At 46.1% G+C, this 25,662-nt stretch overlaps 1 pseudogene; it reads right to left on the bottom strand.

Moving 5' to 3' along the window:
- The window catches only part of LOC127924311 (oxysterol-binding protein-related protein 8-like), a 77,547-nt pseudogene that overhangs the window by 5,230 nt on the left and 46,655 nt on the right, over window positions 1-25,662 (bottom strand).

The raw sequence follows: 25,662 nt of genomic DNA, 5'->3' as shown, positions 1-25,662 counted from the left end.
GGAGTGAAAGAAAAGAGTCTAACTTCAAAGTAATGACTCGGGACGTCAGGTTTGATACGAAAGCGTAAGAATACATTTAACAACTTTGTTTGGGTACAGAGCAATGCAGGTAAGATTCTGTCGGAAGACCAGCCACAATCACTAAGCACCTGCACATAATTGGTGCGTTATCTCTCTCATTCCTCTCGCAAAGCATTCTGGAACTTGCAGTCAAAAAGCGTAATTCAATTCAAACCAATACAATTACATATGCAAACAACTGCAAAGAAATATCTGCAGATACAGCTCAATGAGCCAACTTAAACATGAACTGTGTAACACATTAAAGTTACAACACTTCATACCTCTCAGACTCATAGTCTCCCTGGTCCTCAGGAGGCACGGTGCAGCGTGTCAGCCTGCTCTGACGCAGCTCTGCAGTGGGGTTCCAAAACGTATCCACCACCCCGGTCTTCTTATCGTTGATGAAGATTTCACTGTCCTGGAGGAGCCAGACACACAGGAAGACCCAGTTAACACAGTTAGCCCCCCCCCCCACACACACCTTCAGACAAAAAACATTAAATGAGAAACACACACACAGAGAAATACAAAAACATCTACACAACAAGCAGACAAACGTTCAATCACTCACCAAATTGTCTGACATCCTGTTATCTGCCAACAACCACTGCTTCTTATTAGACACAAAGTGCTCCATCACCCTGACTTCCCAAAACAACCTGGCTATGTGCCCTGGTTAAAAGTAGTGAACTATATGGGGAATAGGGTGCCTTTATGGGATGGAGGCAGTGGTAGTGATGTTTAGGTACAGCTAATCTGACTGCTGAGCAAACTCAGACAGTCCTCCTAAACAGGCTGAGAGAGCTGCATTGACCGATCTGAGGACATGGCTAACACACACACATGCACGTACACACACACACACGCGCGCATGAACACACACACAGAACCGGCCGGGGTAATTACCCAGAAAGCCAGGGAAGGTGTGAGATAGAATGACTGAGGTGACAGTTATGCAGAGGAGTGGTTGGTTCTAACATTGACCCATTTATCTGTCTGTCAGTCTGTGTCTGGCTGTCTGTCAGTCTGTGTCTGGCTGTCTGTCAGTCTGTGTCTGGCTGTCTGTCAGTCTGTGTCTGGCTGTCTGTCAGTCTGTCTGTCAGTCAGTCTGTGTCTGTCAGTCTGTCTGTCAGTCTGTGTCTGTGTCTGTCAGTCTGTGTCTGTCAGTCTGTGTCTGGCTGTCAGTCAGTCTGTGTCTGGCTGTCAGTCAGTCTGTGTCTGGCTGTCAGTCAGTCAGTGTCTGGCTGTCAGTCAGTCTGTGTCTGGCTGTCAGTCAGTCTGTGTCTGGCTGTCTGTCAGTCTGTGTCTGGCTGTCTGTCAGTCTGTGTCTGGCTGTCTGTCAGTCTGTGTCTGGCTGTCTGTCAGTCTGTGTCTGGCTGTCTGTCAGTCTGTGTCTGGCTGTCTGTCAGTCTGTGTCTGGCTGTCTGTCAGTCTGTGTCTGGCTGTCTGTCAGTCAGTCTGTGTCTGGCTGTCTGTCAGTCAGTCTGTGTCTGGCTGTCTGTCTGTCAGTCAGTCAGTGTCTGGCTCAGTCAGTCTGTGTCTGTCAGTCAGTCTGTGTCTGTCAGTCAGTCTGTGTCTGGCTGTCAGTCAGTCAGTGTCTGGCTGTCAGTCAGTCAGTGTCTGGCTGTCAGTCAGTCAGTGTCTGGCTGTCAGTCAGTCAGTGTCTGGCTGTCTGTCAGTCAGTCTGTGTCTGGCTGTCAGTCAGTCTGTGTCTGTCTGTCAGTCAGTCTGGCTGTCAGTCAGTCAGTGTCTGGCTGTCTGTCAGTCAGTGTCTGGCTGTCTGTCAGTCAGTGTCTGGCTGTCAGTCAGTCAGTGTCTGGCTGTCAGTCAGTCAGTGTCTGGCTGTCAGTCAGTCAGTGTCAGGCTGTCAGTCAGTCTGTGTCTGGCTGTCTGTCAGTCTGTGTCTGGCTGTCTGTCAGTCTGTCTGTCTGTCTGTCAGTCAGTCAGTGTCTGGCTGTCAGTCAGTCAGTGTCTGGCTGTCAGTCAGTCAGTGTCTGGCTGTCAGTCAGTCAGTGTCTGGCTGTCAGTCAGTCAGTCCGTTGGCTGTCTGTCAGTCCATTTGTGCCTGTCATCTGTCAGTCAGTTTGTGCCTGGCTGTCTGTCAGTCTGTGTCTGGCTGTCTGTCAGTCTGTGTCTGTCTGTCTGTCTGTCAGTCTGTCTGTCTGGCTGTCTGTCAGTCTGTGTCTGGCTGTCTGTCAGTCCAGTGTCTGGCTGTCTGTCAGTCTGTGTCTGGCTGTCAGTCAGTCCAGATTTGTGATATACTGTCGCCTGTCAGTCAAACCAACAGTATTGTGCCTGTCGTCCTGTCAGTCCGATTTGTGCCTGTCGCCTGTCAGTCCGTTTGTGCCTGTCGTCTGTCAGTCCGTTTGTGCCTGTCTGTCTGTCTGTCTGTCAGTCCGTTTGTGCCTGTCTGTCACCATGTCAGTCCGATATTGTGCCTGTCTGTCTGTCTGTCAGTCCGATTTGTGCCTGTCTGTCTGTCTGTCTGTCCGTTTGTGCCTGTCATCTGTCAAACCGATTTGTGCCTGTCTGTCTGTCTGTCTGTCAGTCCGATTTGTGCCTGTCTGTCTGTCAGTCCGATTTATGCCTGTCTGTCTGTCTGTCAGTCCGTTTGTGCCTGTACTGTCTGTCTGTCTGTCAGTCCTGTTTGTGCCTGTCGTCTGTCAGTCCATTTGTGTCTGTCTGTCTGTCTGACAAACTCTGTCTGTCTGTCAAACTGTCTGTCCGTTTGTGCCTGTCACCTGACAAACTCAGTCCGATTTGTGCCTGTCATCTGTCAAACCGATATTATGCCTGTCGCCTGTCAGTCCGTTTATGTCTGTCAGTCCGCTTTATGATATACTGTCGTCCTGTCAGTCCGATTTATGATATACTGTCTGTCTGTCTGTCAAACTGTCTGTCTGTCTGTCTGTCTGTCACCATGTCAAACTGTCTGTCTTATGTCTGTCTGAGGCCCAGCTTGAGAACACAGTAAAAGCCAGCTGGATCCAGCAGAAACCCAAATAACAAAATATATTGATTATGATATACTGTGTACGCAGCCTGTCACCATGACAAACTAACAGATATTATGATATACTGTGTACGCAGCCTGTCACCATGACAAACCAACAGATATTATGATATACTGTGTACGCAGCCTGTCACCATGACAAAATAACAGATATTATGATATACTGTGTATGCAGCCTGTCACCATGACAAACTAACAGATATTATGATATACTGTGTACGCAGCCTGTCACCATGACAAACTAACAGATATTATGATATACTGTGTACGCAGCCTGTCACCATGACAAACTAACAGATATTATAATACACTGTGTACGCAGCCTGTCACCATGACAAACTAACAGATATTATGATATACTGTGTACGCAGCCTGTCACCATGACAAACTAACAGATATTATGATATACTGTGTACGCAACCTGTCACCATGACAAACTGACAGATATTATGATATACTGTGTACGCAGCCTGTCACCATGACAAACTAACAGATATTATGATATACTGTGTATGCAGCCTGTCACCCTGACAAACGAACAGATATTATGATATACTGTGTACGCAGCCTGTCACCGTGACAAACTAACAGATATTATGATATACTGGGTACGCAGCCTGTCACCATGACAAACTAACAGATATTATGATATACTGTGTATGCAGCCTGTCACCCTGACAAACGAACAGATATTATGATATACTGTGTACGCAGCCTGTCACCATGACAAACTAACAGATATTATGATATACTGTGTATGCAGCCTGTCACCATGACAAACGAACAGATATTATGATATACTGTGTACGCAGCCTGTCACCCTGACAAACTAACAGTCTCAGTTTGACCTTTGGGGTGGAAAATAACTTTCCATACTTCGAAAGCTTTAAAACTAATTCAATGCATGTGGCTTACCCTATCCTAGGTATTCCTTGGAGCAGTATTCGGAAGTTCGGATGACAGACGTGCCCAAAGTAAACTGCCTGTTACTCAGGCCCAGAAGCTAGGATATGCATAGCTGGTGGCATTTGATAGAAAAAAACTCTAAAGTTTCAAAGACTGTTAAAATAATGTCTGTGATATAACAGAACTGATATGGCAGGTGAAAATCCGAGGAGAATCCATTCGGAATTTCTTTTTTTTTAGGTCACCACCCATTCAAATGATTGTCTATGGGACATTCAAAGGAATTCCTCCCAGATTGCAGTTCCTATGGCTTCCACTAGATGTCAACAGTCTTTAGAAAGGGTTTCAGGTTTGTTTTCTGAAAAATGAGTTAGTAATTGAAGTTTTTCAAGGTGGCTCTCATTTGGACTGTAGTCTTGTGGGGCGTGGATGAGGTTGAGCACTCCGTTATTTATCTCCGGTATTGAACATATTACATTGAGTCTTAAATGTTATCGTTTCTTTACATATCAGGGAACCTGAGGATTGATTTGAAACGTTGTTTGACTTGTTTGGACAAAGTTTATTGTTAACTTTTGGGTTTCCATTGTATGCATGTTGAACGAGTGGAACGGGTGGATTACTGAATCAAACGCGCCAACTAAACTGACTTTTTTGTGATTTAAAGGACTTTATCGAACAAAACGACCATTTGTTGTGTAATTGGGACCCTTCGGATTGCAAACAGAGGAAGATCTTCAAAGGCAAGTGATTTATTTTATCTCTATTTCTGACTTTTGTGACGCCTCTGCTGGTTTGGAAAATGTTTTAAATGCTTTTGTATACAGGGCGCTGTCCTCAGATAATCGCATGGTATGCTTTTGCCGTAAAGCCTTTTTGAAATCTGACAAAGCAGTTGGATTAACCAGAAGTTAAGATGTTAAACAATGTGAGACACTTGTATTTTCATGAATGTTTAATATTACGATTTTTGTATTTTGAATTTCGCGCTCTGCAATTTCACCGGATATTGTCGAGGTGGGTCACTAGCACCCCACCTAGCCCAAGGAGGTTATTAAAGAGAAGCGTAGGGTCGTGTTCATTAGGGCACCAACGTTTGCAACAGAAAACAAAAATAAGCATTTCTAGTCCCAAACTGTTTGTCAGTTTTCCTTCTGTTGGAGACATAATGAACTTACCCAGTGTCCCTCCAGCGTAGCCAGCACCTCCTTCCCCAGCTTGATCTTTCCAGAAACCTGGTTTACACTGTCATTGTTACCCAAGAACGGCTGAAAAGAGAGGGGAGGGTGACGCTTTATGTTACAGCCCTGTTTAACCTGGTTCTTACCTGGTATTTACATGGCATCAAAGTGGAGACATGGTTACCATGTTACATGGCACCAATGGATCATTTCTGGTAATGACCTCAGAGAATCCAACCGTCTTGGTAACTACCTGGTACCAAATGGGACATATTGATGCTTGTATCTTAAAAGAAACAACTGTGTACATAGCTACTAATCTAACTATACTATTACTCTAGGAAGCTACCACTAAAACAAGTACTATATAAGTTTTACCTGGTAAGTAGAAGGCTGTAAAATAAAGTGTTCCAGAAAGGAGGATTCATCACATTGGTATTTTGAAGTTCAAGATGCAGCACAGGGGTGGGTCAGGCAACCCTCCTCTTGGATAGGTACTGGGTATGCAGGCTTTTGTTCCAACCCCACTTTAAAACACCTGATTCAGATAATGAAGGTCCTGTTGAGCAGCTAATTAGCAGAATCAGTTGTGCTCCATTGGGGCTGGAGCAAAAGCCTGCAGGTGGGTCCTGTAGCTCTCCAAGTTGAGGGTTGTCCCCCTCTCCCTCCCATCTACAGCTTCATTAGAGTTTATAGGACTAAAACGGCTTAATGCAGTTTGAAGCTTTTGTTCATTAAAGACTAAAAGCCTAATGATTGAGGCTAAAGAACAAGTTATTTCCTCCTACCTTGAGTTTGAACTCGAGCTGGGCACTGTATCCCGTCTTCTCACAGGCAATGGTGATCTGGCCAGCCAGCTCCAGAGTCATGGTGCCATACAGGATGCCTGAGAGAGGGTGGATAGTTACTATACACTACAGTGGAGATGGTGCCCTACAGAGGGTGGATAGTTACTATACACTACAGTGGAGATGGTGCCCTACAGAGGGTGGATAGTTACTATACACTACAGTGGAGATGGTGCCCTACAGAGGGAGGATAGTTAGTATACACTACTGTAGAGATGGTGCCCTACAGAGGGAGGATAGTTAGTATACACTACTGTAGAGATGGTACCCTAGAGGGAGGATAGTTAGTATACACTACAGTAGAGATGGTACCCTACAGAGGGAGGATAGTTAGTATACACTACAGTAGAGATGGTACTCTACAGAGGGAGGATAGTTAGTATACACTACAGTAGTGTGCAGTGTAAGGGTTTATTCCATTTAAATGAATTCCATTCAGGAAGTAAACTGACATTCTGATTCCAATGTTCCCCGTTCCTTTCATATTGACTGATGTGAAATCGTATTGACCCAAACCCTGGTAGTGTGTGAATCAGGACTGATTCAGTTAGTAGTTAAGTATATTTCCAGTATTACAGACTTTCCAGTCAGTCTGTATGACTAGAGACGTCATGTTGAATCTACTTCCTATGTAGAAGAAAGGGACGTGTTGCTTCAGGGTTGGGCTCAAGGCAGTCAATTCAGTAAGTGATTTGAATTTAAAATCCAAAATGTTTAATACTTCTGACATAAACAGCTTCTCCTTTTCAGATTATTAAGAAGTCATTAAAAATAGATGGACTCCTTTTAATTATTGAATTGTAATTTCAGTTTACTTCCTGAATTGACTGACTTCAATTTAGGTGGGCATATATCATTCTAAGGGTATTCATGTAATGTGTGTTGCTTTCACAGTAAGACTCCAGTCAGTAAAAGAGGTCAGACCTTAATGCAATGTGTGTTGCTTTCACAGTGAGACTCCAGTCAGTAAAAGAGGTCAGACCTTAATGTAATGTGTGTTGCTTTCACAGTAAGACTCCAGTCAGTAAAAGAGGTCAGACCTTAATGCAATGTGTGTTGCTTTCACAGTGAGACTCCAGTCAGTAAAAGAGGTCAGACCTTAATGTAATGTGTGTTGCTTTCACAGTAAGACTCCAGTCAGTAAGAGGTCAGACCTTAATGCAATGTGTGTTGCTTTCACAGTAAGACTCCAGTCAGTAAAAGAGGTCAGACCTTAATGCAATGTGTGTTGCTTTCACAGTAAGACTCCAGTCAGTAAGAGGTCAGACCTTAATGCAATGTGTGTTGCTTTCACAGTAAGACTCCAGTCAGTAAAAGAGGTCAGACCTTAATGCAATGTGTGTTGCTTTCACAGTAAGACTCCAGTCAGTAAAAGAGGTCAGACCTTAATGCAATGTGTGTTGCTTTCACAGTAAGACTCCAGTCAGTAAAAGAGGTCAGACCTTAATGCAATGTGTGTTGCTTTCACAGTGAGACTCCAGTCAGTAAGAGGTCAGACCTTAATGCAATGTGTGTTGCTTTCACAGTAAGACTCCAGTCAGTAAGAGGTCAGACCTTAATGCAATGTGTGTTGCTTTCACAGTAAGACTCCAGTCAGTAAAAGAGGTCAGACCTTAATGCAATGTGTGTTGCTTTCACAGTAAGACTCCAGTCAGTAAGAGGTCAGACCTTAATGCAATGTGTGTTGCTTTCACAGTAAGACTCCAGTCAGTAAAAGAGGTCAGACCTTAATGCAATGTGTGTTGCTTTCACAGTAAGACTCCAGTCAGTAAGAGGTCAGACCTTAATGCAATGTGTGTTGCTTTCACAGTAAGACTCCAGTCAGTAAAAGAGGTCAGACCTTAATGCAATGTGTGTTGCTTTCACAGTAAGACTCCAGTCAGTAAAAGAGGTCAGACCTTAATGCAATGTGTGTTGCTTTCACAGTAAGACTCCAGTCAGTAAAAGAGGTCAGACCTTAATGCAATGTGTGTTGCTTTCACAGTGAGACTCCAGTCAGTAAGAGGTCAGACCTTAATGCAATGTGTGTTGCTTTCACAGTAAGACTCCAGTCAGTAAAAGAGGTCAGACCTTAATGCAATGTGTGTTGCTTTCACAGTAAGACTCCAGTCAGTAAGAGGTCAGACCTTAATGCAATGTGTGTTGCTTTCACAGTAAGACTCCAGTCAGTAAAAGAGGTCAGACCTTAATGCAATGTGTGTTGCTTTCACAGTAAGACTCCAGTCAGTAAAAGAGGTCAGACCTTAATGCAATGTGTGTTGCTTTCACAGTAAGACTCCAGTCAGTAAAAGAGGTCAGACCTTAATGCAATGTGTGTTGCTTTCACAGTGAGACTCCAGTCAGTAAGAGGTCAGACCTTAATGCAATGTGTGTTGCTTTCACAGTAAGACTCCAGTCAGTAAAAGAGGTCAGACCTTAATGCAATGTGTGTTGCTTTCACAGTAAGACTCCAGTCAGTAAAAGAGGTCAGACCTTAATGCAATGTGTGTTGCTTTCACAGTAAGACTCCAGTCAGTAAAAGAGGTCAGACCTTAATGCAATGTGTGATGCTTTCACAGTAAGACTCCAGTCAGTAAGAGGTCAGACCTTAATGCAATGTGTGATGCTTTCACAGTAAGACTCCAGTCAGTAAGAGGTCAGACCTTAATGCAATGTGTGATGCTTTCACAGTAAGACTCCAGTCAGTAAGAGGTCAGACCTTAATGCAATGTGTGATGCTTTCACAGTAAGACTCCAGTCAGTAAGAGGTCAGACCTTAATGCAATGTGTGATGCTTTCACAGTAAGACTCCAGTCAGTAAGAGGTCAGACCTTAATGCAATGTGTGATGCTTTCACAGTAAGACTCCAGTCAGTAAGAGGTCAGACCTTAATGCAATGTGTGATGCTTTCACAGTAAGACTCCAGTCAGTAAGAGGTCAGACCTTAATGCAATGTGTGATGCTTTCACAGTAAGACTCCAGTCAGTAAGAGGTCAGACCTTAATGCAATGTGTGATGCTTTCACAGTAAGACTCCAGTCAGTAAGAGGTCAGACCTTAATGCAATGTGTGATGCTTTCACAGTGAGACTCCAGTCAGTAAAAGAGGTCAGACCTTAATGCAATGTGTGATGCTTTCACAGTAAGACTCCAGTCAGTAAAAGAGGTCAGACCTTAATGCAATGTGTGTTGCTTTCACATTAAGACTCCAGTCAGTAAGAGGTCAGACCTTAATGCAATGTGTGTTGCTTTCACATTAAGACTCCAGTCAGTAAAAGAGGTCAGACCTTACTTAATGCAATGTGTGTTGCTTTCACAGTAAGACTCCAGTCAGTAAGAGGTCAGACCTTTGCAGTGGGCGTAGGGCATGTTCATGACGTAGTCTTCTCCTCTGTTGAGAAATGTGAGCCGAGCCTCTCCGTCCAATATGGCCGACAAGGAGTTTCCTGCAAAGAGACACATCGTCATGACAACACCCAGGAAAGGGTGTTAACACAGATAAAACATTTGTTGGGTGCGCCTTTATAATTATTATTATTTTTGTTTTCAGCAGAAATGTGTTACCAAATATTCACTTCCCACTTTTAACTAGACATGCCCGACGTATCTATCTATATGGATTTGCTGTTTGGTAGGTGTGTGTGTGTGTGTGTGTGTGTGTGTGTGTGTGTGTGTGTGTGTGTGTGTGTGTGTGTGTGTACATGAGTGTGTGTTGTACCGTAGAACTTGGACTTGGCCAGGATGCTTCCGCTGAGACAGAAGCCGTCCTTCCTGTTACTGACGTAGAACGCTGACACTGGAGGATGATGGGACACCTGACAGGGAGAGAAGGTGATTGGTCTAAGGTCAGGAGGACAGGTACTGGAAGCTAGCCCTGATCATAGCCAGTCTACCAGAAGATGTCATGTTGTAGAGTCTAGACCTTCTGAGAATCACATTCCTTCTTTCATCCATCCATCCAACAACCCATCCATCCACCAACCCGTCCATCCATCCATCCATCCATCCATCCATCCATCCATCCATCAACCCGTCCATCCATCCATCAACCCGTCCAACCATCCATCCATCCATCCATCCATCCATCCATCCATCCATCCATCCATCCATCCACCCATCCATCCATCCATCAACCCGTCCAACCATCCATCAACCCGTCCAACCATCCATCCATCAACCCGTCCAACCATCCATCCATCCACCAACCCGTCCAACCATCCATCCATCAACCCGTCCAACCATCCATCCATCAACCCGTCCAACCATCCATCCATCAACCCGTCCAACCATCCATCCATCAACCCGTCCAACCATCCATCCATCAACCCGTCCAACCATCCATCCATCAACCCGTCCAACCATCCATCCATCAACCCGTCCAACCATCCATCCATCCACCAACCCGTCCAACCATCCATCCATCCATCCATCCATCCATCCATCCACCAACCCGTCCAACCATCCATCAACCCGTCCATCCATCCATCAACCCGTCCAACCATCCATCCATCAACCCGTCCAACCATCCATCCATCAACCCGTCCAACCATCCATCCATCCATCAACCCGTCCAACCATCCATCCATCAACCCGTCCAACCATCCATCCATCCACCAACCCGTCCAACCATCCATCCATCCATCCATCCATCCACCAACCCGTCCAACCATCCATCCATCCACCAACCCGTCCAACCATCCATCCATCAACCCGTCCAACCATCCATCCATCAACCCGTCCAACCATCCATCCATCCACCAACCCGTCCAACCATCCATCCATCAACCCGTCCAACCATCCATCCACCAACCCGTCCAACCATCCATCCATCAACCCGTCCAACCATCCATCCATCCATCAACCTGTCCATCCATCTACCAACCCGTCCAACCATCCATCCATCCATCAACCCGTCCAACCATCCATCCACCAACCTGTCCATCCATCTACCAACCCGTCCAACCATCCATCCACCCATCCATCAACCCGTCCAACCATCCACCAACCTGTCCATCCATCTACCAACCCATCAAACCATCCATCCATCCACCAACCTGTCAAACTATCCATCTATTCATCCACCAACCCAACCATCCATCCACCAACTTGTCGATCCATCCATCCATCCACCAACCCATCAAACCATCCATCCACTATCCATCCATCCATCAACCGGTCCATCCATCCATCCACCAACCCGTCCATCCATCCATCCATCCATCCATCCATCCATCCACCACCCGTCCATCCATCCATCAACCATCCATCCATCCACTAACCGGTCCATCCATCTATCCACCAACCCGTCCATCCATCCATCCACCAACCCATCAAACCACCCATCCACTATCCATCCATCCACCAACCCGTCCATCCATCCATCAACCATCCATCCACCTACCCAACCATCCATCCACCAAACAATCCATTCACCAACCCATCCATCCATCCGCCAACCCATCAAACCATCCATCCACTATCCATCCATCCATCCATCCATCCATCCATCCATCCATCCATCCATCCATCCATCCATCAACCCATCAAACCATCCATCCATCAACCGGTCCATCCATCCGTCCATCCGTCCATCTGTCCGTCCATCCGTCCATCCATCCATCCATCCATCCATCCATCCATCCATCCATCCATCCATCCATCCACCAACCCGTCGATCCATCTATCCACTCCCCCACACATTCATAATTTACATACTAACTACAACGTGAATCAATTGCTCAAATGTCAGATTAAAAACCCCAATCAGACAATCACATACTAGGGAGCAGTCTCCCCTCCTGGCTCTGTTACCTGTTCAGAAATGTAGAATGTCTTGCTGTTGGTCTTGCTATGGAGCCACATGCAGCGGTAGGTCTCACCGATGATGGGATTATATGGCTTCTTCAGGCCCTGGTTTTCAGAAGGAGGAAAAACTGAGCTTTAGATACGTCCGCTGAATGGTAGAGATACCGAGGGACATCTTGTCACATCCAGAACAGAGTCGCGTTCATTAGGCACCTAACAGAAGAAATGGACTGAAATAGAGGGACGACCAGGTCCTATCCAGTAAGAAACATTTACTTTTCTTTTTTAGAAAAATGTTTTCCACTGTTTTCCTAATGAACATGACCCTGCTGAAACTGTGATTTTAAGTGAATGTTCTAATCACCTGTGGCTTTTTGTAGAATCCAGAGATATACCACTTCACTACTTTCTTCATCCTGTTGTAGGCATTCTCCTCCACAGCTGCCCTGGAAATGATCAACAACAAATCGCAATGAGGACCTAAATCAAGTTAAAGATACATCTTTGAATATTTGTCAGTATCTTTGGCAGGTCTGACTATACTGTCCTACTATATAAGACCTTTGATTGGTCAGCTTGGTAGTACTGTCCCAGCAGGCAATACTAGTTAAAATTACATCATTACAACCGTAGTACTGACTCAGAGAGGAAGTCAGCATGGTAGTAGTACTGACTCAGAGAGGAAGTCAGCATGGTAGTAGTACTGACTCAGAGAGGAAGTCCGCATGGTAGTAGTACTGACTCAGAGAGGAAGTCAGCATGGTAGCAGTACTGACTCAGAGAGGAAGTCCGCATGGCAGCAGTACTGACTCAGAGAGGAAGTCACCATGGTAGCAGTACTTACTCAGAGAGGAAGTCAGCATGGTAGTAGTAGTCGGACAGCTTGTCCAGGAAGGAGCGTGGCTCCAGGATGAAGGTGGGCAGGACCACTTTAGACAGGTCCATCCCAGGCCTGACCTGCTTCAGCAGCGTCCAGATCAGAGACTTATTCTCCTCCGACACCGTCTCTGTCTGGGAGGCCTCACCAGCCTGGGACACACACATATAAAGGTTTGGTGATTTACTGTACACACCACACACACTTTCATAGTGCAATGAATTCTGGTGTTAGTCCTGACCGGGTCCTGAAGCCGCTTCAGCAACTGTAAAGCCAACATCGTAGCTGTTGCGCCAAGAGATCCACACCTGTTGATGAGGTCGCTAGGTGATGGGCTATGTAAGGTCACAGTATTCACATAGGGTTGGAGTATATACCTATATGATACAAGCACATTATGGAGTTGCTCCAACGTGACATTATTCAGTTTGAACATCTCTCCTGTCTGAAAAACTTCATCAGTTATCAATCAGTTCATTATTCACGTCATTGCTCTTCCCATTTTAACATCTGCTGGCTGTATGATTCCAGCTATCGAAAATGACAATTCTAATTCACCACAGAACAGCTGGGAGGGATTTCACTCAGGCAGGCATACAAGCGCAAACACCCCCCTTTCAAATATCATTTCTTCATGCCCTGCCTGTGGCACTTGGCTGAGGCTATATTAATAGTGCTGAAGATGTCAGAATCATGAACAAATGATTTACGAATCTCCATCAAACCTCTGAAGACTTGTTGTCCAATCCTAACGGAGTGCGGTTTTGTCACGTATAACATTCTACATACTGCAGCAGAACTGTGGCAGAAGAGATGCACGTCCTGATTACTTGTCTATTGCAATTGAGGTTCCAACGTGTCAAAAATAAAAGAGGTTAGACAATGGGACATAAGACAGAGATAGAGGGTTAGAGAGATCACAGACAGGCTGATTTAAGGGCTGTCTGAGGCTTCACTCTGAAGACTGCTGCCCACACACACACACACACACACACACACACACACACACACACACACACACACACACACACACACACACACACACACACACACACACACACACACACACACACACACACACACACACACACACACACACACACACACACACACACACACACACACCACTCTTGATGGACGCCTCGACTCTGCTCCCTTCACTTCTCGTTCAAAAAGTGTAGCGGCGGCAAGCCTAGCGGTTAAGACTGTTGGGCCAGTAACTGAAAGGTCTCTGGTTCGAATCCTCGAGCTGGCAAGGTGGAAAAATCTGCCGTTCTGCCCTTGAGCAAGGCAGTTAACTGCTGCCCAGGCGCCGATGATGGTGATTAAGGCAGCCCCCACACCTCTCTGATTCAGAACTCATTCAGTTCCCAGTATCATCTAACTCTTCCTCATCTTAAACGAAGGAAATGCCACTTATTTTCTCTTAAGAAAATTCTCTGAGGTCTTAAATCTTAAAAAATATCAAATCAAGCCGATTCTCTCCAATGTTACTGAGTCAAACTTTCCTTGGGGGAAAATTCTCACATCGCTTGTCCAATCAGATGCATTTATACAGAGTAAGCTGGGCTCAGTCCCCCTGACCAATAAGAGCCAGCGGTACTGACTACGCTCATCATCATTCCTCACCTCTCCCAGCTCCTCCTGGGACTGTTCCAGGTACGGAGTCTCCTGCAGGGCCTCGTTGGGGTCAAGGTCAATGTAGGAGTCATCCTGACGTTCCGACGTGTCACTGTCACTCTCCTCGCTCTTCCCCAGACCCTCCACGTCTGACTCCTCGTGGTCCTGCTCCCCTCCCGGTCCGACTTGTCTGAGTACAGGTCCGGGTCCTTGAACTGGTCACTGTCGTTGAACCTAGTGGGAATAACAAGGAGGATGGATTCAAAGGACAGTTCACACTCAACACTTTCTGCTAAACACAATCATCACAGTTTTTGCTCTGCACTGAAAGTGCATCTAGAAAACCTGACTGCTGCTGAAATGCAAAACAAATTGTTATTGTACTAACAGTGGACTAATGAACAACATACTGAAAGATAACTTGCCATTACCACTACCAATAGCACGGTGCATGAATACAGAGCTCCTCATGCCTTACTGCATAAAGCTCTTTTTGAGCAATCCCTGCAGAGTTGACAAAAGCACAGAAATTCTCCACAGCAGCCAAATCCCCCAGTACAACACAGATCCTTTGAAAGTTCAAAGCCTCAAGAAGACAGTGCTCTCCTCTCGAAAAGGAGAACACATGCAATCTTTATAAACTACAATCAACTCCGATGCATTCACAGATAACAGATACAACCAGTCAGACAACCAGTCGTCTCAGGGGAAATGTATCCTCACAAAGCACATGGAAATAGACCACAACAGCTCAAAAGACTGTACTGTAGGCTGGGCTAGAGCAGAGAGACCGTACTGTAGGCTGGGCTAGAGCAGAGAGACCGTACTATAGGCTGGGCTAGAGCAGAGAGAACATACTGTAGGCTGGGCTAGAGCAGAGAGACCGTACTGTAGGCTGGGCTAGAGCGGAGAGCCCATACTGTAGGCTGGGCTAGAGCAGAGAGACTGTACTGTAGGCTGGGCTAGAGCGGAGAGACCGTACTGTAGGCTGGGCTAGAGCGGAGAGACCGTACTGTAGGCTGGACTAGAGCGGAGAGCCCATACTGTAGGCTGGGCTAGAGCAGAGAGACCGTACTATAGGCTGGGCTAGAGCAGAGAGACCGTACTGTAGGCTGGGCTAGAGTGGAGAGACCATACCGTAGGCTGGGCTAGAGCAGAGAGACCGTACTATAGGCTGGGCTAGAGCAGAGAGACCGTACTGTAGGCTGGGCTAGAGCGGAGAGACCGTACTGTAGGCTGGGCTAGAGCGGAGAGACCGTACTGTAGGCTGGACTAGAGCAGAGATACCGTACTGTAGGCTGGACTAGAGCGGAGAGACCGTACTGTAGGCTGGGCTAGAGCAGAGAGACCGTACTGTAGGCTGGGCTAGAGCGGAGAGACCGTACTGTAGGCTGGGCTAGAGCAGAGAGACCGTACTGTAGGCTGGGCTAGAGCAGAGAGACCGTACTATAGGCTGGGCTAGAGCAGCGAGACCGTACTGTAGGCTGGGCTAGAGCGGAGAGACCGTACTGTAGGCTGGACTAGAGCAGAGAGACCGTACTGTAGGCTGGACTAGAGCGGAGAGACCGTACTGTAGGCTGGGCTAGAGTGGAGAGACCATACTGTAGGCTGGGCTAGAGCAGAGAGACCGTACTATAGGCTGGGCCAGAGCAGAGAGACCGTACTGTAGGCTGGGCTAGAGCAGAGAGACCGTACTGTAGGCTGGACTAGAGCAGAGAGACCGTACTGTAGGCTGGACTAGAGCGGAGAGCCCGTACTGTAGGCTGGGCTAGAGCAGAGAGACCGTACTGTAGGCTGGGCTAGAGCGGAGAGCCCATACTGTAGGCTGGGCTAGAGCAGAGAGACTGTACTGTAGGCTTGGCTAGAGCGGAGAGACCGTACTGTAGGCTGGGCTAGAGCGGAGAGACCGTACTGTAGGCTGGGCTAGAGCGGAGAGACCGTACTGTAGGCTGGGCTAGAGCAGAGAGACTGTACTGTAGGCTTGGCTAGAGCGGAGAGACCGTACTGTAGGCTGGGCTAGAGCGGAGAGACCGTACTGTAGGTTGGACTAGAGCAGAGAGACCGTACTGTAGGCTGGGCTAGAGCAGAGAGACCGTACTGTAGGTTGGACTAGAGCAGAGAGACCGTACTGTAGGCTGGGCTAGAGCGGAGAGACCGTACTGTAGGCTGAGCTAGAGCAGAGAGACCGTACTGTAGGCTGGGCTAGAGCGGAGAGACCGTACTGTAGGCTGGACTAGAGTGGAGAGCCCATACTGTAGGCTGGGCTAGAGCAGAGAGACCATACTATAGGCTGGGCTAGAGCAGAGAGACCATACTATAGGCTGGGCTAGAGTGGAGAGACCGTACTGTAGGCTGGGCTAGAGCAGAGAGACCGTACTATAGGCTGGGCTAGAGCGGAGAGACCGTACTGTAGGCTGGGCTCGAGCAGAGAGACCGTACTGTAGGCTGGGCTAGAGCAGAGAGACCGTACTATAGGCTGGGCTAGAGCGGAGAGACCGTACTATAGGCTGGGCTAGAGCGGAGAGACCGTACTGTAGGCTGGGCTAGAGCAGAGAGACCGTACTGTAGGCTGGACTAGAGCAGAGAGACCGTACTGTAGGCTGGGATAGAGCGGAGAGACCGTACTGTAGGTTGGACTAGAGCAGAGAGACCGTACTGTAGGCTGGGCTAGAGCAGAGAGACCGTACTGTAGGTTGGACTAGAGCAGAGAGACCGTACTGTAGGCTGGGCTAGAGCGGAGAGACCGTACTGTAGGCTGAGCTAGAGCAGAGAGACCGTACTGTAGGCTGGGCTAGAGCAGAGAGACCGTACTGTAGGCTGGGTTAGAGCAGAGAGACCGTACTGTAGACTGGCAGACTCACTGGAAACCCTGCATGTTGTGGGCTCTCAGCAGGCTGTAGAAGTTAATTTGGGAGCTCTCCCCGGCCGTGCTGGCCAGCTCCTCCTTGCCCTCACGGATCATGGTCCGCTTCAGGAGGCCGGAGCACTTCAGAGCCAGCTCCAGAGCATCCATCCAACAACGGCCTGGTGGAGAGGAGACAGGGGAGTTGACAGGCTACACTAGAGTCCTACACACATACAGATAACCACACACACATGGAAGAACAGGAAACACTTGCATGCGCACGCGCACACACAGATTGCAGACACTAAAGCATTCAATCATTGGTGGGAGAAAACTATATTGAACAAATTTGAAAACACATCAGCGTCCTGTCTCTTACCGTCTGACTCAGAGGTGGCGCGGAAGATGAGGTGGCTGCCGGGTAATGGCTGTGTGATGGAACCCACCGCCTCCTTTAGGACCCTGACACACAGAGAGAGGAGGAGGGGGGGGAGGAGGGGCAGGGAGAGAGAGAGAGAGGAGGAAGGGGGAGAGAGAGAGAGGAGGGGGAGAGGAGGAGGGGCGGGGAGAGAGAGAGAGAGAGAGAGAGAGAGACGAAGGGGGAGAGAGAGAGAGAGGACGAAGGGGGAGAGAGAGAGAGAGAGAGAGAGAGGGAGAGAGAGAGAGAGGAGGGGGAGAGAGAGGACGAAGGGGGAGAGAGAGAGAGAGAGAGAGAGAGAGAGGGAGAGAGAGAGAGAGGAGGGGGAGAGAGAGAGGAGGGGGAGAGAGAGAGAGAGAGAGAGGAGGGGGAGAGAGAGAGAGAGGAGGAAGGGGGAGAGAGAGAGAGAGAGGAGGAAGGGGAGAGAGAGAGAGAGAGAGAGAGAGAGGAGGGGGAGAGGAGGAGGGGCGGGGAGAGAGAGAGAGAGGAGGGGGAGGAAGGGGAGAGAGAGAGAGAGAGAGAGAGAGAGAGAGAGAGAGAGAGAGAGAGAGAGAGAGAGAGAGAGAGAGAGAGAGAGAGAGAGAGAGAGAGAGAGAGAGAGAGAGAGAGAGAGAGAGAGAGAGAGAGAGAGAGAGAGGGTTTGGTAAACTGACAGCGATCACCAAGCCAAAGCCCATGGGAAGGTGTGTGTGTGTGTGTGTGTGTGTGTGTGTGTGTGTGTGTGTGTGTGTGTGTGTGTGTGTGTGTATGTGCGTGCGTAGCTGAACATGACTCCTCACATTCCCCTAGGGTGAAAGAATGGGTCCTGTTGGCAAGTCCCTTTGACAACACTGATGTCCAGTTTGGCCGTCCAATAGGGAGGATGCTTTGTTTAACAATCCCTTTATTGATTGGTTGGAGGGTCATTCATATGGCGTGCATGCATCCCAATGGCACCATAGTCTGGTTCTTATTATGTAAATATTCTGTAAGTAAGCATTTCACGTTAAGGTCAACACCTGTTGTATTTGGCACATGTGACAAATAAAATATGATTTGATATTCCTATTAAGTGCATTACTTTTGACTAGGGCCCATTGATGCCATTTGGGATAAACCCATAGTCCATTTTACAGTGGTAAGGGTGTGACATGTCGTGCGTACTAAAGACAAGAGGTTTAGGGCAGGGTTCCCCAACTGGGGCCAGCAGGTGGTTTTATTTGGCCTCCCAAACATAAATAAAAAATTAAAAAATAGAGATATTCTTTATTGTTGGACATAAAATAATGGAAATCAGCTCCAATTGATTTTTAATTAGAAAATCTGTTCTCAAGTATAAGATAGAGATGTGATCGTAAGCAAATGTAAGCAAGGTTTGAAAGGATGATGTTTTAGTCAAATATTATATCTGTTTGGTCTTCTTGCGGTCAATTTACAGTCTACTAATTATTAGTAATTATGTTCCGACCCCCCGACCAGTCGCTCAACAATAATAAAAGCATCCCAGGGCTGAATCTAGTGGATGATCCCTGGTCGAGGGGGTATCGTTACACTGTCACTACTACCCTCACTACATACATATCCCAGGGCTGAATCTAGTGGATGATCCCTGGTCGAGGGGGTATCGTTACACTGTCACTACTACCCTCACTACATACATATCCCAGGGCTGAATCTAGTGGATGATCCCTGGTCGAGGGGGTATCGTTACACTGTCACTACTACCCTCACTACATATTTACATGGTAGATGAAACAGTGCTGTCACTCACACAGAGATTAACCTAATGTGATAAAGCAGGTAAAACATTCAGCGATTATGATTTGAAATGTGAAGAACCTTCAGCTAGACTATTTAAATGTTAATTGTGTGCATCATTATGTTAACATTCTTATTGACAGGGGAGGAAAAGGGGGAAAAATTCAATGTTGAATGGTATTTAATTGAAATGAAAGAAGCAGAACTTTGACCCGGATGTGAAGGATGGAGCGCGTCTGGCTAATCAAAAGGTTTTATCTTGTGGTAATTGAATAGTCTTGAGCACCAGTCTCTTTAGCTAACCTTGCACTCCTTGTCATTGCCAAAGACATTGGCCTTTCGGCAATCTCAACGTTCAATATGCGCTGGATTTACAGCAGAGGTGCTCATAGACGGGTTAGTTGACAACGTCACGAAAACAATGTGCACGCTTCAATGGGGCAGAAGTCTGTGAGATGTTGAGATTCTGGAAGGTCAAATAGCGAGCTACAATGACAAGAAGCTACCATGTGGGGAATTGTAACTGGCTCGTTTCAGCTTATTTCTTGATACCATATCTTGTTTTGAGGTGTTTCGACTGATTTCATGGCAATGCTAATAAGGCACAAATGTGCTATCTAGCTAAACAACAACTTTAACAATATATATGAGAGACAAGTGCTCGTTATGCAAATGTATTTGTTCTCAATAAACACTGGAGCTGAAACATAGTTAACATGGGGTCAACAATCTAATCCAACCCGTCTGTTTGCCCCATAGTTGTGTTCTCAATAAACACTGGAGCTGAAACATAGTTAACATGGGGTCAACAATCTAATCCAACCCGTCTGTTTGCCCCATAGTTGTGTTCTCAATAAACACTGGAGCTGAAACATAGTTAACATGGGGTCAACAATCTAATCCAGCCCGTCTGTTTGCCCCATAGTTGTGTTCTCAATAAACACTGGAGCTGAAACATAGTTAACATGGGGTCAACAATCTAATCCAACCCGTCTGTTTGCCCCATAGTTGTGTTCTCAATAAACACTGGAGCTGAAACATAGTTAACATGGGGTCAACAATCTAATCCAACCCGTCTGTTTGCCCCATAGTTGTGTTCTCAATAAACACTGGAGCTGAAACATAGTTAACATGGGGTCAACAATCTAATCCAACCCGTCTGTTTGCCCCATAGTTGTGTTCTCAATAAACACTGGAGCTGAAACATAGTTAACATGGGGTCAACAATCTAATCCAACCCGTCTGTTTGCCCCATAGTTGTGTTCTCAATAAACACTGGAGCTGAAACATAGTTAACATGGGGTCAACAATCTAATCCAACCCGTCTGTTTGCCCCATAGTTGTGTTCTCAATAAACACTGGAGCTGAAACATAGTTAACATGGGGTCAACAATCTAATCCAACCCGTCTGTTTGCCCCACTGGAGCTGAAACATGTTAACATGGGGTCAACAATCTCAATAAACACTGGAGCTGAAACATAGTTAACATGGGGTCAACAATCTAATCCAACCCGTCTGTTTGCCCCATAGTTGTGTTCTCAATAAACACTGGAGCTGAAACATAGTTAACATGGGGTCAACAATCTAATCCAACCCGTCTGTTTGCCCCATAGTTGTGTTCTCAATAAACACTGGAGCTGAAACATAGTTAACATGGGGTCAACAATCTAATCCAACCCGTCTGTTTGCCCCATAGTTGTGTTCTCAATAAACACTGGAGCTGAAACATAGTTAACATGGGGTCAACAATCTAATCCAACCCGTCTGTTTGCCCCATAGTTGTGTTCTCAATAAACACTGGAGCTGAAACATAGTTAACATGGGGTCAACAATCTAATCCAACCCGTCTGTTTGCCCCATAGTTGTGTTCTCAATAAACACTGGAGCTGAAACATAGTTAACATGGGGTCAACAATCTAATCCAGGGTTTGCCCCATCAATAAACACTGGAGCAAAACATAAACATGGGGTCAACAACCCCAGTCTGTCTGTTTGCCCCATAGTTGTGTTCTCAATAAACACTGGAGCTGAAACATAGTTAACATGGGGTCAACAATCTAATCCAACCCGTCTGTTTGCCCCATAGTTGTGTTCTCAATAAACACTGGAGCTGAAACATAGTTAACATGGGGTCAACAATCTAATCCAGTCTGTCTGTTTGCCCCATAGTTGTGTTCTCAATAAACACTGGAGCTGAAACATAGTTAACATGGGGTCAACAATCTAATCCAACCCGTCTGTTTGCCCCATAGTTGTGTTCTCAATAAACACTGGAGCTGAAACATAGTTAACATGGGGTCAACAATCTAATTGTCTGTTTGCCCCATAGTTGTGTTCTCAAATAAACACTGGAGCTGAAACATAGTTAACATGGGGTCAAAATCTAATCCAACCCGTCTGTTTGCCCCATAGTTGTGTTCTCAATAAACACTGGAGCTGAAACATAGTTAACATGGGGTCAACAATTAATCAAACCCGTCTGTTTGCCCCAAAAATAAACACTGGAGCTGAAACATAGTTAACATGGGGTCAACAATCTAATGTCTGTTTGCCCCATAGTTGTGTTCTCAATAAACACTGAAACATAGTTTTGGGGTCAACAATGGTTGTTTGCCCCATAGTTGTGTTCTCAATAAACACTGGAGCTGAAACATAGTTAACATGGGGTCAGCAATCAGCAACCCGTCTGTTTGCCCCATAGTTGTGTTCTCACACTGGTTTGAAACATAGTTAACATGGGGTCAACAATCAAAACACGGTTTGCCCCATAGTTCTGTTCTCAATAAACACTGGAGCTGAAACATAAACATGGGGTCAACAATCTAATCCAGCCCGTCTGTTTGCCCCATAGTTGTGTTCTCAATAAACACTGGAGCTGAAACATAGTTAACATGGGGTCAACAATCTAATCCAACCCGTCTGTTTGCCCCATGGAATAAACACTGGAGCTGAAACATAGTTAACATGGGGTCAAAATGAATTCTGTTTGCCCCATAGTGTGTTCTCAATAAACACTGGAGCTGAAACATAGTTAACATGGGGTCAACAAAATCCAACCCGTGGCGTAGGGTGTTCTCATAAACACTGGAGCTGAAACATAGTTAACGGGGTCAACAATCTAATCCAACCCATCTGTTTGCCCCATAGTTGTGTTCTCAATAAACACTGGAGCTGAAACATAAACATGGGGTCAACAATTAATCCAACCCGTCTGTTTGCCCCATAGTATGTTCTCATAAACACTGGAGCTGAAACATAGTATGGGGTATACCAACCCGTGTTTGCCCCATAGTTGTGTTCTCAATAAACACTGGAGCTGAAACATAGTTTTTGGGGTCAACAATCTAATCCAGCCCGTCTGTTTGCCCCATAGTTGTGTTCTCAATAAACACTGGAGCTGAAACATAGTTAACATGGGGTCAACAATCTAATCCAACCCGCTGTTTGCCCCAGATTGTGTTCTCAATAAACACTGGAGCTGAAACATAGTTAACATGGGGTCAACAATGAATCCAATCCGTCTGTTTGCCCCATAGTTGTGTTCTCAATAAACACTGGAGCTGAAACATAGTTAACATGGGGTCAACAATCTAATCCAACCCGTCTGTTTGCCCCATAGTTGTGTTCTCAATAAACACTGGAGCTGAAACATAGTTAACATGGGGTCAATCTAATCCAACCCGTCTGTTTGCCCCATAGTTGTGTTCTCAATAAACACTGGAGCTGAAACATAGTTAACATGGGGTCAAATTAGTTGTTTGCCCCATAGTTGTTTCTCAAAAACACTGGAGCTGAAACATAGTTAACATGGGGTCAACAATCTAATCCAGTCTGTCTGTTTGCCCCATAGTTGTGCAGGTGACCCTTTTGTTTCTAAACATAAACCCCTACTATTGGTGGTTTAACATTACATTTTCCATGAAAACATGCCCTCGAAAATAAAATATGAATTTTAACAAAGTCAAAAACAAACATTTAGCTGTTAGGTAGACAAGTTGTTGTACTAAGAAGTTTTGTGGTTGGAATTGTATTTAGTTGGAGAATTTATATGTGAGCCAGCAACTTTTGAAAGACTGGTTTTGTTTGGACAAACAAAACACGGTTGCTTAGCAACATGATACAAACAGGATACAAACTGGCCAGGATACAAACTTATGGGTAGCTGTAAAAGGGATGGAATCAGGATGAGAAGAACCCCGGCTTTCAGCACACACCAGTCAGCTTTAGCTGTAAAGGGATGGAATCAGGATCAAGAGAGAATGATTGAATGTTCACAAGTGAAGATGGCAGAAAGGCCATGGCGTAGGGAGTGGATTAGCTCTGTCTGAACAAAATGTACTTAGGCAGTATTATACCAGAGTATTATACCAGTGTGCAGACAGATTGATGTTTTTGTTCTACATTATCCTGTCTGATCCAGCATTTGGGACAAGGGGCTTTTACAGATGTGCTCATACCACTCCATTAAATGACATGATGTCTCCCTTACCTAAAGGCCATTGTGCAGGTCTGACTAGAAACTCTATCGCTCTCCATCTCATCATCATTATCTGAAGTTGTGTTGTTGTTGTTTTTAAAAGACACTTTGAGACGCTGTTCTAATGAAAAGCTCTATATAAAATAAATGTACTATTTTTATTACCTTGACTGCCCAGATGGACTGCTCCAGAGGGTGGAAGAGTTTGAAACAGAAGCCGTCCTTCTTTGAGGGTCTCTCGATAGGCGTTGAGCAGCACCGTGCCCACCCACTGGCCATTCTTATGGGTCTTGTAGATGAGAAGAACCCCCGGCTTCAGCACACACCACAGCTTGGTCCAGCTCTTCAGAGTACCCCGTCTGAATGCAGACACGTGGCCAAACACACACACTCAGACATAAAATACACCAAATATCATCATGTCTAATAAACTATGTTCAAATATATATTTATTTTGTTGGAAACTTCTATCAACAAGGGCACTTGTGAAAATTCTGGAGAAACTTCAATAGATTATAGCAGATTCTTATGGCTTTATAGTTTGTTGCATGTAAAGTAATATTCAAGTAATTGCAGCACATTGCCCACGTTGTGTACAGTCCAGAAACAAGAAGCAGGGCAAGTCGAACCTTGAGCCAGTCAGCCATGACAATAACAGAGGGGTCTGTGATGGTGCTGAGGAGCTCCTTGGTGGCTCTCTTCTTCTCCTCACGGTAGTTCTTCTTCTGTACCTGCAGGGGCCACACACAAACATCACGCTACAGTGTTTGCCCTAGCTGTACCTGCAGGGGCCACACACAAACATCACGCTACAGTGTTTGCCCTAGCTGTACCTGCAGGGGCCACACACAAACATCACGCCACAGTGTTTCCCCTAGCTGTACCTGCAGGGGCCACACACAAACATCACGCTACAGTGTTTCCCCTAGCTGTACCTGCAGGGGCCACACACAAACATCAAGCTACAGTGTTTCCCCTAATGTCTAGAGTCCTGTCCAGGGGTTGTACTTCTACATCACGCTACAGTGTTTCCCCTAATGTCTAGAGTCCTGTCCAGGGGTTGTACTTCTACATCACGCTACAGTGTTTCCCCTAATGTCTAGAGTCCTGTCCAGTGGTTGTACTTCTACATCACGCTACAGTGTTTCCCCTAATGTCTAGAGTCCTGTCCAGGGTTGTACTTCTACATCACGCTACAGTGTTTCCCCTAATGTCTAGAGTCCTGTCCAGGGTTGTACTTCTACATCACGCTACAGTGTTTCCCCTAATGTCTAGAGTCCTGTCCAGGGGTTGTACTTCTACATCACGCTACAGTGTTTCCCCTAATGTCTAGAGTCCTGTCCAGGGGTTGTACTTCTACATCACGCTACAGTGTTTCCCTAATGTCTAGAGTCCTGTCCAGGGGTTGTACTTCTACATCACGCTACAGTGTTTCCCCTAATGTCTAGAGTCCTGTCCAGGGGTTGTACTTCTACATCACGCTACAGTGTTTCCCTAATGTCTAGAGTCCTGTCCAGGGGTTGTACTTCTACATCACGCTACAGTGTTTCCCCTAATGTCTAGAGTCCTGTCCAGGGGTTGTACTTCTACATCACGCTACAGTGTTTCCCCTAATGTCTAGAGTCCTGTCCAGGGGTTGTACTTCTACATCACGCTACAGTGTTTCCCCTAATGTCTAGAGTCCTGTCCAGGGTTGTACTTCTACATCACGCTACAGTGTTTCCCCTAATGTCTAGAGTCCTGTCCAGTGGTTGTACTTCTACATCACGCTACAGTGTTTCCCTAATGTCTAGAGTCCTGTCCAGTGGTTGTACTTCTACATCACGCTACAGTGTTTCCCCTAATGTCTAGAGTCCTGTCCAGGGGTTGTACTTCTACATCACGCTACAGTGTT

This window comes from Oncorhynchus keta, unplaced genomic scaffold (assembly GCF_023373465.1).
Source record: "Oncorhynchus keta strain PuntledgeMale-10-30-2019 unplaced genomic scaffold, Oket_V2 Un_contig_3942_pilon_pilon, whole genome shotgun sequence".
NCBI lineage: Eukaryota > Metazoa > Chordata > Actinopteri > Salmoniformes > Salmonidae > Oncorhynchus > Oncorhynchus keta.
Note: the sequence above shows the minus strand (reverse complement) of the source record. Positions and strands in the feature narration are given on the sequence as shown.